Source organism: Micromys minutus (genome assembly GCF_963924665.1).
Source record: "Micromys minutus genome assembly, chromosome: 3".
NCBI lineage: Eukaryota > Metazoa > Chordata > Mammalia > Rodentia > Muridae > Micromys > Micromys minutus.
In genome coordinates this window covers 46,572,535-46,592,678 of record NC_137972.1, presented here as the reverse complement: position 1 = coordinate 46,592,678, position 20,144 = coordinate 46,572,535, and the positions used below count along the sequence as shown (strand labels likewise).

The following is a 20,144-nucleotide window of genomic DNA, read 5'->3' as shown; positions in this document are numbered from 1 at the left end:
GGAGAAAATGAAGTAGGAGAAGTTCTCAGAGCCTCCAGACATCGTGCTGAGAACAGCACCATGAATGGGAAGCAGAGGAAACACCCAAGGGATGGAGTGACACAGCTCAGCCATGCAGGGGTGCAAACCACATCACAGGAGAACGCTGCGCTACAAGTGTGCAGCATTTGTCTAGCACATGTGAGGCCCTAGGTTCGATTCCTCCTGCCCCATTTTTCAGCAGAAGGACTTAATTATCACATTGTTTTAAGGGGGGGGGATCAAGACTAGCATTGTTTCATAGAGCTTTTCTACAATGATAGAAGTGTTCTCTATCTGTATTGTCCAAAACCAGTAGCTGTCAGTCACATGTGGCTATTAAAATGTAAAATAAAATGTGGCTGGAAAAATGACTCAGAGAAAAAGAGCACTTGCTGTTCTTGCAAAAAAGACTGTGGTTTGGTTCCAAGCACCCACACAGAGGCTCACAACTACACACCAACTCTAGTTCCAGAGGATCTAACATCCTCATCTGGTTTCCAGGGCTACCAGGCATGCATATAGTACACATACATTCATGCAAGCAAAAGTCACATACACATAAATAAAAATAAATAAGACTTTAAAATTTTTAAATAAAATCGGACAAAAATGTACACTTTAGTTCTGCCTTTGTGCTAGCTACATTTCAAGCACCCTACACATGTCTCTGCATTGAGAACATCTATCAGAGCATTTACGACATTGGACTGTAACTGTTTCTGCCCCGTTGATCCCTCACATGAAGATGTCCAAATACGCTGGACTAAGGCACTGAGTGGTTGCAGTATTCACTAACCACTACCAAATTGTTTCTGAAATGTCTGAACTTCATGTGTGTGTGTCTGTCTGTCTGTCTGTCTGTCTGTCTGTCTCTCCCTCTTTCTCTTTCTCTTTGCATCTTGTACAATGAGCAGAGCAGGAGTTTGTTTATGGAGCACTGGCAGAAGTAAAGTCCTGGACAAACTCAGAGTCTACACTGTAAACAGCACTCAAGTCTTTGATTGACATATGCCTTACCCAGGCAGTGAAGTCTGACAATGGGATATGGGCTAGTCTCAACACTTATCTGAAAGGTATCCAGAACTCAGACAGAAAATCAGTTAAATGATTTTTATTAAGACACAGTAGTTCCCAACTTGGATTAGTTTAGGGATAATGTAAAAAGTATCATGAAAAGACAAAATACACACAGACAGGAGCCTGGCATGGCCATCCTCCAAGAGGCTTCTTCCAGCAAACAGATGCAGAGACCCACAGCAAAACATCAGGTGGTCCATGGGGAAAACTGTGGAAGAGGGGCAGAACGATTGTAGGCACCAGAGAGGTCAAGGACACTACAAGCAAACCCACATAAACTTACCTGGGTTCAAAGGAGCTCAAAGCGACTGAATCACCACTGAGAAACCTGCACAGGACTAACTTAGGCCCTGTGCACACATGTTCCGGTTGTGTTGTACCTTTGTCCTCTGTGGAACTCTTAATAGTGGAGTAGGGGCTGTTTCTGACTCTTTTGCCTGCTTTTGGGATCCCTTTCCTACCACTGGGTCACCTCATCCAGCTTTAACACAAGGGGAGGCACCCTTATTGCTATGATATGTTTGGTCCATAGCCCTAGGAACCTGAAGGGAAACTGAGGAGGATGGGGACAGGGGAGGACTGGGAAGAGAGAAGGGAGGAGGGAAAACTGTAGTTGGGATATAATATATGAGAGAGACAGACAGACAGACAGACAGACAGACACACACACACACAGAGAGAGAGAGAGAGAGAGAGAGAGAGAGAGAGAGAGAGAGAGAGAGAGAGCAGAGAACAGACAGATTCCAAATCAGAAATGCATAAAGTAGAGGAAGGAAAAAATGAGCTATAAAATGTACACCCCAACACAGAGCTCTAACAGAAGTCAGCACTCTCCTTATGCACCGCGTCACTTCTGGGACTTCTTAGAGAAACCCCAAAGTTTATGTAGAGGGGTTTACTAAACTCTTACATGTTACACTGAGCTTCCTGTCCATGAACTTCTCGACATTCTCACCCAGGTGACACAGCGCAATGTCTCGTGATTTTCACAAGTACTGGGTGCCAGGCCTTGGTGCGCTAACCATTTATTCTGCTGTGCTCCCAGGGCTGAGCTAGTCATTTGCAGACATGAAACTGAGACCTGGAGGTAAGACACTGTGTTGAAATCAGACATGCTTGGTTTCAAAATGCAAACATTGGAGGGAAATTCCACAAGCACATGACACGGTCCTTCAAGAAGCCTCTAATGCTGAAGAAGTGCCACGCCACCAGCTCAAGGGGGAGCCATTTCTACCTTAGCTTGGGTTTATACTGTAAGGTATTTTCGGGCAGATGGCAGTAGATTCTTCCATTGTCATAAAGGCAGGTACATTATGAAGCTATTATGACAGATGAGAGTCCTGACAGTGACTTCCCCTGGACTTTAGTATGTACTATGGGCTATTAGTTGCCCTGCCATCCAAGGTCACCCTCCTACAACTCCAAAGACGAGGACAGAATTGCCATCACGACTGTGCCGACTACAGTGTGTTCACAGGGTTTAGCAGAGACAAAGTAGGGGATGTGGGGGCCAGCAGCACCCCTGAGCAGGTGGGGGCAGGATGCCTCTTTCTCTAAGCATACCTGGTCTCCACTCCATAGCAGCTAATGGGTGTGATGATTAATTATTGTCAACTTAACAGCAGCTAGAATCACTTGGGAGACAAACCTCTGGGTATATCTCAGAGGGATTTTCTAGACTGTGTTAAATGAGGTGGGAAGACACATTCTAATTGGGTAGGTATGGTAAGTGGGCATCATTCTATGGACTCAAATATTGGCTATGGATACAAAGCAGAAGCACTGTCAGACCGCTGTTCTCTCCCTGCTTCCTGACCACCCATACAGTGTAGCCAGTGGCCATAAGCTCCTGCCTGCTCTGCCATGACAGACTCTACCCCCTGGAACTGTGAGCTCAAATAAGCTCTCTCTCCCCTGACTTGCTTCTTGTTAGGGGTTTCTTTACGGCATTCAGAAAACTTATTAATGCATGGGACTTGGTGATGTAGACTGGACTTCTGTCTTTTTCAGGTTGTTTAAAGGAATGGTCAGTGTTTAATAGTCCAGATCTGGTTAACCACCTCTATTTGTATGGCTTGGGGGCTATTAGTTGCTATTATATTGTTAAACAACTGGAATAACATACAAAAGTTGAGTATTTCATGACATGTGAAAAATTGAAATTCAAACTTCAGGGCCCACAAGTGTGCTGGAATACAGCCATGTTCATTCATTTCTGCATTGTCTGTGCCCATTTTAACACGACAACAGCACAGTGAGCAGTTGCCATAGAGACAGTATGCCCCACGAAGCCAAAAATATTCACTATCTGGTCTTTTACAGAGAAAATGGCTGACCCCATGTCTAAAGAAAAAAAAAGGAGCTACTCTCAAACCAAATTCAATTTTTGCAGAGATCTTGAGACACTCCAGGTAATATGGCAGGTCTGAGAGTTTACATATACAAACTGGAAACTGAGATAGGAGGCTAGGTCAACTCCATCACCCAGCCCCCTTGACAGCACCATGAAATGCCAACAGTGTGTGTCTTACAGGACTTGGAGGGCTCAGTATAAATTTCAGCACACAAGCCCTTGACACAATCCAGGGGTGTAACAGGACCCCGGTGATGTCATAAGATAAAGGAGATTTCTCTGGAGGCTTCTACGTGGCATTGAGCTGGAGAATTTCCAAGAAATTGAATTTCTAAAGTGCCATCCTTGACGCTTCAAAATAATTCCACTGGAGCACCCAGCCTCCTTGAAGAGAACATTGTCTTCTCAGTGACCCTTGTCACTGAGTGTCGTCCTCAAAGACATAAATTGGAAGCTATTTTCTTTCCAGCGAGACAGACTAAATCCAGGATGTAGATTTTCCAATTAGGCTCTTTTTAAACATCTGTTGGTAGGCTGCATTTAACATTAGTTATTTGAGCAAAGCACAATTTGATTAGACTGTCTGAAACTAAGCCAAAGTCTGCAAAATAATAGCTCAATTAAATTCTGTTTTGCTTGCATTTGTCTTAGATTTTCCTGAGTGTGATGCTATTCCAAATAGTCAAGTAAACCAAATCCTTTCAGAAGGAAAGCGTTAGGTGTATTTTCTATCCTCCTTCCACATACATTATGCAATCTTTCCCATCCTCACTATGCTTCATTGGACTTCATCTTGACACCATATAAATTTCCGTATTTTGCCTTTAGTCTCCTTTAATTTTCTATGCTTGTGAATTAAAGTTCTGTACCATTAATAGTATGCCTTAAACATATTATCAAATTTGTCAAGGCAGGCAGAGGGCATTAGAGTGGTCTCCTCTCCGTGTGGAGGCCTTCTTAGTCTCCATTCTGTTCCCAGCACACATTTCAGGCCCTTGAAGTCTGATCAGGGCAGGACTGCCTTTAAATATTTTTAATGCTGCCTACGGTCTTGAAATGTTATTGGAGGATTATGAACCTGAGACTAGTGTGCGGCCTTGTTATTGAAAGGAGTTTATCAATTTACATTTCTGTTAGCTTATATATGTCATTCATTCATTTGCTCATTCACTAATTCATCACTTTCTCATTTGGTAACACGTTCATGAAAGTAGCACCTACAGATTGTAGACATGGCTCAGTTGCTCAGCTGTTTGCTATTTTAGCATAAGACCTGAGCTTGATCCCTGAATCCATTATTAAAAAAAATAATAAAGCAATATGTGGTGGTATATGCTTATAATGCCAGCACCAGGAGAAAGAGACAGGCAGATCTTTGTGGTTCACTGGCCAGCCAGCTTAGACTACTTGATGAGTTCTAGGTCAGTGGAAGACTGTTTTAATACAACAACAACAAAAAAGTGTCTTTACCCAAGGAATAACTTCCAAATGATCCCTGGCATCTACATGTTTACACACAGGCATACACATGCACACACAGGCATACAAATATATGCACAAGCAAACACATACACAGACACACACTCACATATACACACACAGGCACACACATGAACACACACACACACACACACACACACACAGAAGCTTTTACAGATCACCTCACTTGTTATAGGCATGGTCAGGAGTGACCAGGTGAGATTTCAATAATTGCTTCTCTTTGCCTTGGAAAACTAGCATTAGTTCATAAGGGACACCAGGATGGGTTTTTCAGAACAGTATGATACTCATTCATAGATAATGTACCATATGGAAAGAACTAGCCCATCATGACAGCATCAACAACAGGAATTAAAATTATCATCTTGACAAAATACCTAAAAGAGTCAGCTTACAAGGAATGAAGGATTTTGGCGCCTCTTAGTTTGAGAAGCTGGTGGGGTTACTTTAAGGTCTGTGTTGAGAACTTCAATGTGGTAGATACACGTGGCCAGGGAAAGTCACTCGCCAACAGATGCAAAGGAGAAAGTACGGTTGTCTCCTAACCACCTACTTACTCTTAAATGCCATCTCTGAAGAGCATCATCCCGCTTTAAAATAGAGCTAGGCAGTTAAGACTCAAACGTCAACATACCAGGAGCCAAGACGACAGCAGACCTGCACTAAGTACCTGCTACCTCTCTGTCCAAGCCATCAACTCAGCCAATCTTTTAATAGGACCCTGGCATAGGAGCTATGATCATTTTGATTTTCAGAGGAGAAGTCTGAGGTTTTCTTTAAATGCACTTAGCAATGGGTAGACAACAAAGCCTGTCCCCAGTTCACTGTTCAAATTAGGTGGTGGAATAGCAAGTAAGCTGAAATATGTAACCTGGAGTCTTGCAAGTTAGCTGTTTCCCTTTAAGACGTGATTATGAGAAGAGCTGCCTCTTCTGAGAATTCTGTTTCTCAAGCCCTGTGTGAGCTACTTTCAGGCATTAATCACTTAACCTTCATAATTACCTGTAGGTAGGCTGGGTAACCAGCCATATTCTCTAGATGAGAAAATGGAAACAAGGAGAGTCTAAGTTACTTTCCGAGGGCCACACAGGAATAACATGCTACCAGGACTTGATTTCTCGGTCTGACATGGGAGGCATACTATTAATAGTAGTACGGTTCAGCCTCCCACCTTCCAGAAAGTGGGACATGTGAGTTCCAAAGAGCCATCCTACACAGGTAATGCAGTTAAAGGGCAGAGTATACTTTAGACCTGACCATAAGGAGATATAGTGCTGTATACAAATAGAATTTGCTCCAGCATTCTGAAGGATATTGGAGAAACATATTAAGTATATATTTAACCTGGGGCAGGGTTTCCATAACTATAAAAAAAATCTTTTAAGCACCTCAGAGAAACAAAACAAAGTGAAACAAAAACCAAATAAGCAGACAAACAAACAAACAAAAAAACTGAAACGCAAAAAATTAAGTAGTTTTACACTTTGGTATGATTTTTACTTGTCAGTCAATGGTCAATCCTGGTGAACAGACAACTGCTTCTAATACTGATGCCCCAGGCAAACATGAATAGTCAATTACAGAGTCTGACCTGGACCCAGAATCCCTTGAATAGCACTCTTAGCATAATACACACCAACACACACACAAACACATATTCATATTCATTCTGGTGGATACAAGAAAATTTTTCTGCTTTGTGTAATTCTACGTGGCTTACTATTATTACGTTTATTTCTAGAATAAATAACAATCCATTTGTGTTATTAAATAAAATATCAGACATAATTTCATTGCTGTCATACTAAGTATGGTTTCATTAGCTCTGAGAAGTGGCTATTCATGAGCGCGTGAAGGAATATGTAGCCTGTGTGTCCAATAGCCAAGGACTGAGAAGGAATATGCTAACCAGCAGCCATAGATTAACTAATAAAGAAGAGGCCTGAGACCGTGGGACAGTACACAGAGAAGTGGAAGAAAGGAGAAAGTGCTCAAGTCATGGGGCACAGAGAGAGAGAGAGAGAGAGAGAGAGAGAGAGAGAGAGAGAGAGAGAGAGAGAGAGAGAGAGAGATTGAAATTGAGTCTCTTGCAATGTAACATAATTTAATCCCCAAGCTTAATTTATTCTGAACAGCAGGCACCAGGGTAGGTGAGCACTGCAGTTCCAAGTCCTTGGCTTTCAAATGGTTTCCTGAGGACTTACAATACCTGTTGTAAAAACAATTATAATTCTAATTTCTATGTCTCTCCCATTCTCCCCAGCAGGGCTGTAGCTGTCTTCTTGGGGTCTCTACTTCAGTGCTGAGCTAAGGAAGGCAGAATTTGGACTTGGTCTGACTGGTAAGGGGATCTTAGTTCTGAAGGGCAGAGCATATGGTGTCATAGAAAGGTTTAGAGGGATGTGTAGAACATAAAATACCCACAAAGGTGCTCTGGGTTTGGGGGCTAGGCACAAGAAGGACACAAAGCCCTTGCCCAGATCTGTGTTATGTACCTGAGTGGCACCAGGGGATACAGAGGCAGGAATGGTGACAGGACAGCAGAGGAAGGGCAGATGGTAATGTGAAGAAAATGAAGAGAACGGATGAGAAGCAGAAAGAACATTAGGACTGCTGACTAACATGGTCAGAGTCAGAGTCATCTGCCAGAGACAAGCTGCCTTAAGGACCTGGGAGACAGCTAAGAGCAGTTGCCATGGGCTCAAATCATCCGTGCATTCCTGATAAAAGAGAGGACACACTGTAAAGGAACCAAGGAACCCAACACAAACACGGGAGACAGGGCGAACTTAGGTTCTCAACGTGAACAGGAGAAAAAGGCACAGAGTACAGAAACACCAATCTGAAGAAGTTATCGAAAGCCATTTCCCTCACATATAAGCCAGCTGCTGTAACATATACCACTAGAATGGGTATACACAGAGACAAGATAATAATTCAGTGGCACCACAACTCAGGAGGAAAGCCAGATTTGGAGGTCAGCGGTGAGAAAAATAAGGAGAAACAAAAGCTGAGTAGTCCACAGAATATTCTGGAGCATTCTGGTTCTAAATATTCAGCAGTCACAGGAAGTAGAAGGCAGTCACAGGAAGTAGAAGGCAGTCACAGGAAGTAGAAGAAAGTGGCTGGAAAGGTGTAAGGCACCCAAAGGTTTCAAACTACCCATTTAAAATCCACATTTATCAGGAATCCCAATAAATGTCGGGCTCTGTCGACCTGAATATTTACCAGAATAATTCACTAGGCTGTAACGAAAAAGGACAAGGGCTGGTGCTCCTTGCCCAGCTGAGTCCTGGCGACTTTAAAACTCTACTTAAGTAGTTAAAAATCTGTTCTTTTGACGAGCAGGGCAAGCTATGAATAGAAGGCAGCAACCCAGGCCCTTCCAAAACAATGAGCGGTTGGTTGCTGTAATTTACTGGGCAATAATTTCAAAATCAAACAATCCCCAATAGCAAGAAGTATATAGCGAAAGGAAAGTTCAAAATGGGATATGTTCTCTTTAAAATCTTGAGAGCGACTAAATATGACAACCATCTGATGTATGAAAATTATTCACAACCAAAAACAGACAGTCTGGAAATAGCCGGGATGACTTCATTTAGACAGAATTACCCAAATCTGTTTCTAATATACACAGTACACATAATAAATTTTTACAATATGACAAGCAAAACAAACTTAATAAAAGTTCCCGATCTTTTGTTACACAAGCATGCTATATCCATGGTATGTTTATAATAGTTCGCTCATGATATCACAACTCGGTAACAAAGGCGTAGGCAATACAAAAACAGTTACTAGGCATGACATCAGCTCACAACTACCGTAATTACATCGAAACACAAATTTCCCAAACTGTACATTTTCCAAACTGCTTCTCAATTTCAACGGCTGCGTTTAGACAATTACTTACAGAGTGGTCTGCAGGCTTTGAGTAATACCCGGCTTTCTTCCCTTTCCCAAGCGTCATTTCCCTTTAGAAAGTGCATATTTCAATTACAGGCGCTATTTTTCAGACATGCCCATAAACACATGTCCAAATTAGGAGACCGTGTGGTCTGGTGGTTAGTGAGGAGCACCAAGTACCGCCAACACCCATTCTGTTCCCTGCACTGTAATACTGGGCTAGGACAATCTCAAGGCAGTTTCAAACTAATGGCTGAGAATTTCGCCAAAGGACATGGTGGGCGTCTTGATGGGTCACTCATCAAGTTTATGGCCTCTGGTAAGATCACTTCTCTGCACTGTACTTTCCTCATCTCCGAGATGGGAACAGTGCAGGCTGGGAAGAGGAGTCAGTCAGGGATCCGTTACGTTGGCAGATAAGTTAAGTTCAGATTCTCAGGACCCGTGTAAAATCTGGGCAGCAGGAGCTCCTGGGACTCCATCTAGGGAGGCAACACGCAAGAGGATCTCCGAGGCTTGCGGGCCAGCACAGCCTAATCCGTAAGCCTCAGGTTTACCGAGAGACTCTGTCTCGGCAAATAAGATGAGAGGCATGGAGAGATGGCTTGGTGGCTAAGACCACTTGCTGCATTTGCCAGAGGTCCTGAACACCTACCTGGAAAACTTCTGGAACTCTGTGCTAAGGAATCTCATGCAGTCTATGGCCTCTCAACATACGGCAAATGCTCACACAGACACACATAAATAATAAGGTGGAATATATCCCAACACAGATGTCTGGCCTCTACACGTACTCACATACCTGTGTGTGTGTATGTGTGCGCACATGTATAGGCAAATACAACAGGCATGATGATAAGCCTCCCACGGCTGTAGAGTAGTGGCCTGCTAGTAAGGACTGTATAACCCTTCAGTATTTATTATCATTACAGTTATCTTTCTGGACAGATGCCCGTCTGAAAACCTGGCTTAACTGAACCTGACCCGCAGCATAACTCTTCTGAGGTCAGGGCAAGGCCAGTGTCTTGATCACAGGCTCTCCACGGAGTGACTTTCATGTGAATACAGGTTGAAAACCATGAATGCATGCATGAAGGAAGGATCACAGCCACTAGCTTCAGAAGTGACAAATGGGATCGGGGCTTTATGCTCTCTAATTGCTTTCATGTTCTTACTGCTCACGCTGGTGACACTGCAGGCCCATCTGAAAGGACCAGTGGAGGGAAAAAGCTGCCATGCCCATGGTTTCAGAGGAGACTTTCCAAGGATCAAAGTTTGTGAGCCCATACCATATGTGTGACCTCTGTCTCACTGTGTTTTGAGGTCAGCTGGCTTTCCTGCCCAGGCACGGTGCCAGGGGACACGACTGCCCCCATTGTCACTGTAGTCTCTGGCGTTACACCGAATGCTGTTATTCTAGGCTTCAGGAAATCTTCTAACCACTGGACAGGGTCCAAGGCTGTGTGCTAATGAGTTTCAGATTGGAGGACCTCACTGGGCATGTGTCAGAAAAGTGGCACAGTGTAGAGTTGGAAGCAGGGAAGAAAAGTTACACACACACACACACACACACACACACACACACACACACGGAAGGGGAGGGGGAGAGAGAGAAAAAAAGAGAAGAATGAAAGGGAAAGAGAGAGAGAAATAAAGAAAAGCCAGTAGTTACCAAGCTGCTCAGACTGACAGGGAGCGTCACTGACCTCTGACTTCATCAGAAATTCTTGCAGACTTAGAAAATAAAGGAGTTCGCTTTTATCACACACTGAGAGGCTCATATGGAAAAATGGAAAACACTACATCACTTGACCTCAGCGTGGCCCCTTTCAACCACAGACGAATACTGTGTACAGAAATCCTAAATCAACTTAAGATGTTCCAACAACACCAACTGAAAAGCCTTAATTTTCTGCATTAGACTTGATGATTACTATTTTGGGTCTTGCCAGTTTGCTTAGAAGGATTACACAGGAAAGAGACGTGTAATTCCCGGAAGGGTGTTTTATCACTTTGCAGTAACACTAACGTGGTGACCTCTGATGAGTGGTTATAGTGGTGGGGTGGGGAGGCTCATCCTGGGTGACACTCTGGAGCAAGCCTGGCTCACTAGGGTGGGAAAGGCACTCAACCACTGAGTCACCGTTATTTGCTTATATTAGCAGAACATTAAAACGAATTTTAAACAACATAAAGGCACTGTAGCCGGCTGCTTGGTGAGTCACTTTAATGGAGAGCCAAGTGTTTTTCTCCCTGTTGGATTTCATAAGGAGATTCTCACTGGGTTGCCAGAGTGGACACTCATCTGGTTCCTTCTTTCCTTCCTTCTCTTTTTCCTTCTTCTTTTTAATCAAAATTATATTTATTTTCATGTATAGAGGTATTTTACCTGCATGAATGAACAGAGGCCAGAGGAAGGCATAGGGAACCCTGGAACTGGAGTTGCAGACAGGTGTTAGACACCACGTGGGTGCTGGAGATTGAAACGGGGTCCTTTGGAAGAACAGTCCACACTCTTAACGACTACGCCCTTCTGGTCTATCTAAGAGGAACCATTTCTTGGGGAAATCTGACTTATAGAATTCTGAACATGCACACACAGACACACACACAAAGACACATGTATACATGTGTGCATATACATATATACACACCACACACAATACACATACACACGAACTTACAATAGACATACATATTGACACACAATCACATACACAAACACATACACACACTCCCACACATACTCACAATATACACACATACACACTCACAATATACAAATACACACACACTCACAATACATACATACACACTCACACTACACACACACCCCATTTCCACACTTAGCACTTTGGACTTTATAATCCAATCCTTTCACACCCTCTAACTGTCATCAACATTTTTCTCAGACAGTGTCTATAAAATTGATTGCTTGTAGCTCTGAGTTTTGTTCGACACATGGAAGCAATATAATTTAAAGGATTTTCAATGAGGGTGGAAGGAGATACAGAACCCCAGGAAGCTCCTACAGAATTTGGGCTATGTGGGTCTGGAGGGGAAACAAACCAGAAGCAAAGGAAATGACCTGAACATTATAGGATGCCGGAAACTTTGACAAAACTTCCAAATATGGAAACTCTAACCCTTACTGTCATGCGGCTGATATGTCCTCCCATCAGATATGAATGATGGTTCTGGAACATTAATACGTTCATTAAATTCTTGCTCCCTGGACGTAAACTGCTCTGTGTTCTGGCAGGCAGGTCTCTTGACAGCTTTGCTGTAATCATACCCAGGAGGTCCTCAGTTGACACAGTTGCTGAGAAGCCTCATCCCTCCACCCAATCTGTTGTTTTCACGGGTCTAATCTAGGTATGAGAAACGGAGAGTGGGAGCACGTGGAGTCAACATCTTAAACTCAGCTGTGTATCACAGAAGCCACTCTGGGTGGTGACACACTCCCATGATGCTTAGCAACCACTCAGGGCTCTAACTCCCCAGCCTGCAATGCTGCAAACTACACTTGTGTCTTTTGTTCCCCTCACCCCCTTTGCTGGAGCACAAGGAGATGGCCAGTGAGGGTCCGACGGTGTTACTCCTAATTACCTTTTTTTTTTTCACTCTTGATCCTGTGGCTCTCATAATTAGTTACCTGGGGCTGCAATCCAATTTGAAGTGATGACAAGAAAGTGATCCATGAAAAAGTAATAAGTTAAATCCAATTTCAGCCTTCCTCTAATTAAATGCACATGGAACTAATGACTCCAACCCCAGCATTTCAGTGATAATGGTAATTAGCGAGGTGGGAGTCGCTCTCTTTTTCAACACTGGAGGTGGAAACCACAAGGTAAAATGGTAGGAACGCTCTTAATTACATGTGTCATTTTGTCAGCAATTTACACATTTTTGACCAGTCAAGTATGTTTTTTCCCTTGTCCCTCTCCACCTCCTAGCCCATGCCGTGATTCTAACACAGTATTCCATGTTCCAACATACAGAAGCTCAGAGGGGCAATCAGCCTTGAGGAAAAGGAAGCACTCTTCTTCACTGCTGCCCACTGCCCTGTTCAGATGTAGAAACAAGTGCAGACACACACAAAAATGCACAGACACACATGCAAGTACATATACACACACATGAAGATATATAGACAGCTGTAATTAAAAAATTACGTAGATGTAAGTGCCCCTTCATTTGAAGTCAGATATTTACAGAGGAACTGAGTTTTGTTCATTTGACTTCTATTTACAATATAGAAAACATAATAATCTGCTTATTCATGGAAATGATGTCATAATTCTCAGGGAGGAGATATATGTATGTGGAAGAAAAGGAAAGGGGCTACTAGCTTCTGGTAGTACACAGATGGCCTCTGACACTCCAAAGCCTGGCTACCCATCAGTGTTATATTCCTGTCTGGGTGTTCCATGGAATGGCCCACTAACCTTTCAGACTTCAGTTTCCTTTCTTTGGGACATGGTCACCTACTCTACAGAAATGCAATGGGGCTGGTCCAGGTTGAGTACTGAACAAATGTACCTCATCCCGCATACTCTGCCCCTGATGATGTATGCTGGGGTCTGTGTGCTGGAGAGTTTTGTGTCATGTCAATTTGACATGAACTGAAGTCATCTGAGAGGAGGGAACCATAACTAAGCAAATGCCAATGTATAACAAGTCATAGGCAAGTCTGTAAGGCATCTTCTTAATGACTGTTGAGGGAGGGCCCAGCCCGTTGTGGGTGATGTTACTCCTGCACTGGTGGTCTTGGGTTTTATAAGAAAGGAGCCTGAGCAAGCCATGAGGAGCAAGCCAGCAAGCAGCACCCCTCTATGGCCTCTGCATCGTTCATGACTCAAGGTTGCTGTCCTGTCTGAGCCCTGCCCTGGCTTCCTTTGATGAGGCACAGTACTGTGGGAAAGAGAGCCAAATGAACCCTTTCCTCCCCAACTTGCTTTAGGTCACAGTGTTCTATCAGGCAATAGTTACCCTAACTAAAGCAGCTTGATATAAACCATTAGCATTTAATTTGTGTTTTAATATTTAAGTACACAGAGGTAAGATAACCATATATAAATGCCCACATTATGATATTTATGAGAGTGAAATCACCAATAAATACACCTACCCAGGCATGGACTGGGGTTGCCCTGTTGTGACAAAGGACATGGTTGTATTACACTTAAATAAAGTGGAACATACAACACAACTCATGTCACCATTCTGGAGACAAAGACAGAATAGGATTATTCAAAACAAAATCTACAGTCAGGAGTGTGGACTTAGGCTCTTTGAACCACATGAAACCCTTAAAAACTGGATGCAAAATTCTGCATACATAGATGTTTTACTAAGGGGAGGGAAGGCCAGGGTTCTCGTTATATGTGTACACATTGAAACTATTCTCAGTGTGTGTCAGTGGGTATATGATGTGTGTGTATGTAACACAGTACATGTGTGAAAGTCAGAAGACAATGCTGTGTGTTCTGTTTCTGTGTCCTCTGTTTCTTCCCTCCACTTTGGAGGATCACACTCAGATCTTCAAGCTCCTGATGCAAATGTCCTTACCTACTGAACCATGTCTCTGGCTCCTTCCGTCATGATTCAGATAGTCTGTGTCATAGAAGATTTCATAACTTAAAAACCACCATTTCTGCTGGGTGGCGGTGGTGGTCCACAGCTTTAACCCCAGCGTTTGGAAGGCAGAGGCAGTTGAGTCTCTGTGAGTTCGAGGCTTGCCAGGACTACACAGAGAAAAACTGTCTGGAAAAAGTCATTTCTATGTTTTTATTTTTTATCAAAATAACCTTCAAGGACTTGGGATTCTCCAAAGGTATGCAGAATGAGACATCAAAGGTAAACATTTGACCTTTCTGATCTGTTTTTAAGATCGAAGATGCTAGATGTAGGCATTGTTCACTAGGAATATCAACAGATACATTTAATTACCTGAATCACCTACTTTCCCAACCCAGTGCACAGACATATTTTAAGATATATTGTATTCTGCAAGCATCTCATATCATTAGTACAAAAGAAAACTGACGTTTCCTTTAAGGGTTTCCTCTTAGCAAATTAGTCCCTGGTAAGTGACATAGAAATGATCTGGGGCAATGCAAAGAACCTCCCTGTCTAAGTCACATTCTATATAACTGCAAAACAAACAAACAAAACCAGACACTTGTTGAGTCTTTGATTTAACCTCAAAGCACAACCCCTTCCAATCCTGAGCCAAAGACTAATCCTCAAGGGGGTGCTTCACTATTGATTTTTACAGGGAAAAAAAATGTCCTCCTAGGTCAGGGGCTTGCTCAGTACATAGCCTTGGAGGGAAAGGGACCAACCAGATGCCAGGCTTTGAGTTCATATTCTGTAAAGACAGCCTGGAGCTGTGGTCAGCTTCCCAGTGAAAGCAATACACAGGGCTGGCTCTCTGTCTCGACTTGCAGGCTGCTCTAACCCACATGTACTTTTACTTTCTGAGGAGAAGCTGTGTCATTTGACTTCCTTCCAGTGTTGTCTTCCACCCCACAACTGAAATGCTTAAAGAACCAAAAGGAATCACTACCCAGACATGGTGGTCAAAGTTCCAAAATTTGATCAATAAAGATTGCTCATCTGCCACAAACTAATCCCTTGCTAGTAGAGCCAAATGTTTTGGAGGTTATGAGGGCACCTAGTTAGGCATTTAGTTCAGTTGTTTAAGCAATCTTCATAAGTATATAAATATTTATAAAAAGCAGCCTACTGTTTTTACCCACCTCTAATTTTTTAAAGCAAATTTGAATTAATTCCCTTATAGTTGCACGGGATCCTGAAGGAAACGTCTATGCCTACGATGAAGGGTCCTACCCAGCACCAGCCCAGCACCCAGCACATGGTGGCTTCTCTGAGATGTTCACCAAAATGCACTTAATGAATGCAGATCGCTCTGATTGTGAACTGAGGATGGAGCTAATTCTCAACTTCCAATTCTATCATCTATAAAAGATAGACACAAGGTACATTAACAGTGTAAGCAAAGAAGACAATGTGGGGTAGTGAGTCGGGTTCCAGTCAAGAACTCAAAAGCAGCCTATGTTCCTAGTTCAAGCCTTCTTCATCATTTAACTAGGCTCTGTCCTGAGACTGCACACCCTGCGCTTAGTTTAGCATGCATAAGAAGTATGTGTTTCTCTCCTGTTTGAAATTAGTCCACTTTGGGGATGTCTGACTTGGGTTCCTGATCTCTCCTCTCCACTGAGTAACCACTTAGAGCCTCTGCTCACTTTCCCTTTTCTTTTGTTTGTCTCATCAGCCCATGAAGTATGTCGCTAAACATAAAGGGGAGGAGTGTGAGATATGCTTACAGTATGAGCCACAGCATACTTGGGGATTTGAGGCTTCTACCCCACCCCCATCTCAAGCTCTCAGCAGATCAAATATTCCTTTCCCATCAGACATTCCTCTGTGCAGATCTGAAATCTGCCACCACAGCCCTCAGAGTCTTGAAGGATAAAAGAGAGGCTCAGAGAGAAACCCTGTGCAGTGTGGTGAAGCTTCCTGTTCATTTTAGAGCCACTCCAGGTGAGACACCCATGAGAAGGACAAGGTACGCTAGGATAGACGTCAATGTCAAGGTTATGTCTTCAGAGAAGCCCCATGTCTACACTCTTCTTATATGACAAGGTGATAGACTGTGTTACTGAGGTTAGCAATTTCTCCTTTCTGATAGAAGGCAAGACTCAACTAATAAAGTGACCCTACATTCAGCAGCAGGTCTGGACACAAGACAACATACACCATACAGGAACACATACATAGGCCAACTCTTAAAACTCAGCCTAAATTCTCTGCTCATCAATTTGCCACAGAGGAGCCAAGGGGAAGCTCAGCACCATCTGCAGTAGACCACGATTCCTGATTGCCATGCTCCTTCCGTCCTTTCTGCACAGAAGTGTAGATACACATCACAGGTCTCACACATGCCCTAGCCATGATCCATGACATGCTACTGTGTCAGATTTTTTGGGTTGGTTGCTAAAATCTTCAATTGTCAAGAAAAACCAGAGCCCTCAAAAAGAAATCCTGAGACTATACATCACATATCTATTTAGGTCAAACAAACCCCTATTCATTACCATAAATGCAACATTTTAAGCCCGTGGTACTGGGGCTGGAATGCCTGACATGGTGGTGTCAACCTTTATTGCAGAGGCAGGTGGATTTCTATGAGTTTGAGGCCAACATGGTCTATAGTAGCAAGTTCCAGGCCAACCAAAACTTTGATGTGTCTCAAAAGCAAAAAACTGTGAAGCTAGACTGAGTAACACACTTGCTATCAGTCTTTCTTGTGCAACACACACACATACGTGTACAAAGAAAAGCAAATCCAGTTTATTTTTATTCGTAAGTGATATTAGACTCTCTTCAGCACTGAGATTGGACAGTCTCTCTGTATATTGTTTTAAACTGCAAACCAAAGCTGCGCTTCCCGGTCTTATATTGCCATTTTCCAATGCACTTGGGGCTGGCTAAATTCAACAGGACTCCTAGTATTCTCAAGGCTGTGAGGGGCTCCAAGAGGGAGGCCAAAGAACGGACAGGCATCTGGATCACTGAGTGACAGGCTGGGCCAGCTCCCTGTATACATTAATAAATTAGAATTTTAATTGTGTCTCTGTCTGCAGGAGATGCCCTGGTACTTTAATATGTACCAACAATTGGCTATGTTGTGGAATCTGCAATGTGGCCTCTGCTGCTGACCCCTGAAACACAATTCCCAGACTGACTAAGGAAACTGTTCAGTTTGATCCTTTCAACTTATTTGAATCCTGACAAATAAGCTCACCGCTGAAAGGTCAACACAGTCATATTTCATCCTCCTGAGCTGTTCTTAAGACATCTGCACAACAAAGCCCTTCTTACAACACCTGACATCCACCCTCCACAGCACCGCACCTCATTATACCTGTCTCACACACCAGCACCCACATATCCTTAGGAGGGTGGGAGTTGCTGGTGGTTTACTAAAAGGCTGTCTTCAGAAGAGTTTGTAAACAGTTCCTTCTGATATTCAACTTGTCCAATCACCTGTACTATGAGGTTGGACTTTTTTGGAAGAGGGACAGTTTCTCTGGCACAGTAGGAAAGCTAGAACTGGCTTACCAGGAACAGGACCACATGTGCAGGGTTGTTTAGAAGTTGGCATTAGCTTATTCTAATCCAAGGGGAAGTAGGCACATGCAGATCATACTGACTAGTAACACACTGTGTTATTGCTCATCACAAATGGTTACAAAATTCACACTGAGAAACACATCCTTGGCCTCCAATGGGGGAGGGGGGCACCTAATACCTACCTTCTACCTTGAATCTGTCCCTAAATACCCTGCCTTGCTATTTTTTTAATTTTATACCACAATTTTCTATTCCGAGACCCAAATCCAAATTAGATTTTACGGACTCACTTCTCCTTCTACTCTATTAACTCCTTTGGCCTTGATGAGCTCAACGTAGGAAGTTGCTGAAACAATCTTCTTTTGTTATCATTTAGTAAAAATTGTTCCCCGTTTTCAATGAATGATTCGGAAACCTTCTGCAAACGTACTGAAGGAGGGCATGTATCCTGTTATCCTCTTCCCCGTATGATAGCAGAAGCACCGCACCCTCCTGGAGCCAAGCAGAAACTCTTGGCACTGTAGACATCTGCAGCTGGTAAGCAGCACTCGAGGACACGGTGGGCACTGTGGAATGGTGAACAGCTCCCTTGGTCCAAAGGCTATGAGGTGTTAAAAATATCACGGTACCCCGTGCCCTAGTTATGAATAAAATGTGTCTCCAGAATAAGAAACTTTATGTATTGTCCATGGGAGAGTCAATTAATTAATCTAGTCACTATAAAAAGTATAATGACAGGTCCTCAAATAGTACAAAAATCCTCAAACAAAAACAAGAAAAAACCATGGTCCAAACGAAACAAAATCAGTTGTGTTGGTTTAAACATGGAATGTCCCCCAAAGTCTCAGGCATTTGAACACTTGGTCCCCAGGTGGTGGCACTGTTTGTGGAGCTGTATGCGGTCAGCCTTGCTGGAGGACGTCACTGGGGTCTGGCTTGGAGACCAAAGGCCTTACACATGCCATATCACTCTCTGTTTCCCTCTTAGGGCTGAAGACGTGAGCTCTCAGCTTCCTGCTGCCAAGTCTCACACTTGTTGCTGTGCCTCTCAGCCAAGATGTACTCTCATCCCTCTAGATAGTAAGTCCAAATAAACTTACTCATCCTGAAGCTGCCTTGGTCATGGTGTTTCATCACAGCACCAGAAAATGAATAACATATTGGCATACTGACAAGATCTTCAAACACACGGAATTGGCCTACATGCCTATCATCAGTGGATTAACAGCAATGAAGTCGTTTCACCCACAAAGAACAGACACAACAGCTTTCTGTCATCTGCAGCGAAATGCATGAGACAAGGGGACACTAGTAAGGGAAACTAGCTAGATCCAGAGAGGCAAGTACTGTCTGCTCTCTCCCATTTGTGGAAGCTAAAGAGTCAACTTGAAGGTAGAAAAATGGCTACCTGGGCCTGGAAAGGTGGCGTGGTGACGTCAGGTGGATGGATGTGACCAGAACTGCGTTACTCATGCATGAGCCCCCTTGTATGCTGGACTCCCCCCAACATTAAAACTTTAGGTATACAAAAAAGGAAGCTTCTGGTCAGAGAGAGTTTAGTCATGATTTCATAGTCATCTTGTAAACTAAACGCACATATTTTGCACAAGATTTCCTTAGATGGTTTGCAATGGTCACAATAACCCACCTCTGCAAGACTCCTCAGCCACACGAAAGGGTATGACAGGAAGATTTTGAAAAAGAATGCTACCTGAAGAGCTGCTTGCTTGTCATTCCTCTTAGGAGACTTTAATCCACTAACTTGCTGTTGTTGCTGCGGCTGCTGCTGCTGCTGCTGTGGTTGCTGCTGCTGCTGTGGTTGCTGCTGCTGCTGCTGCTGCTGCTGCTGCTGCTGCTGCTGTTGCTGCTGCTGCTGAAGGAGGAGTTGCCTTGCCACCTGCAGGGCCTATTAGAAAAAGGAGGGGAGAAGCTTGATTATCACACATGCCTGGAGACTCCCTCACAAAGCGGATCTCAGGAAAAGCCCTTCAAAGATGACCCTCGCCTTTCTCATTTCTAGGCAAAAGAAATGGCAAACAAACCTTCTTGTTAGTCTACAGAGAAAACTTTCCAGAATATGTTTACATTTCATTTGATTTGGCATAATTACCCATGACTCCTC

The 20,144-nt window shown here is 43.4% G+C and overlaps 1 protein-coding gene across 1 annotated transcript in view; it reads right to left on the bottom strand.

The window, feature by feature from the left end:
* FOXP1 (forkhead box P1) overlaps nt 1-19,922 on the bottom strand; it is a 143,702-nt gene extending 123,780 nt beyond the window's left edge. The window contains exon 1 of the mRNA XM_080914723.1: nt 19,734-19,922. The gene's annotated coding sequence lies outside the window, so the exon portion shown is untranslated. The remainder of the gene's footprint in view (nt 1-19,733) is intronic.
* Nucleotides 19,923-20,144: the final 222 nt, after the last annotated feature.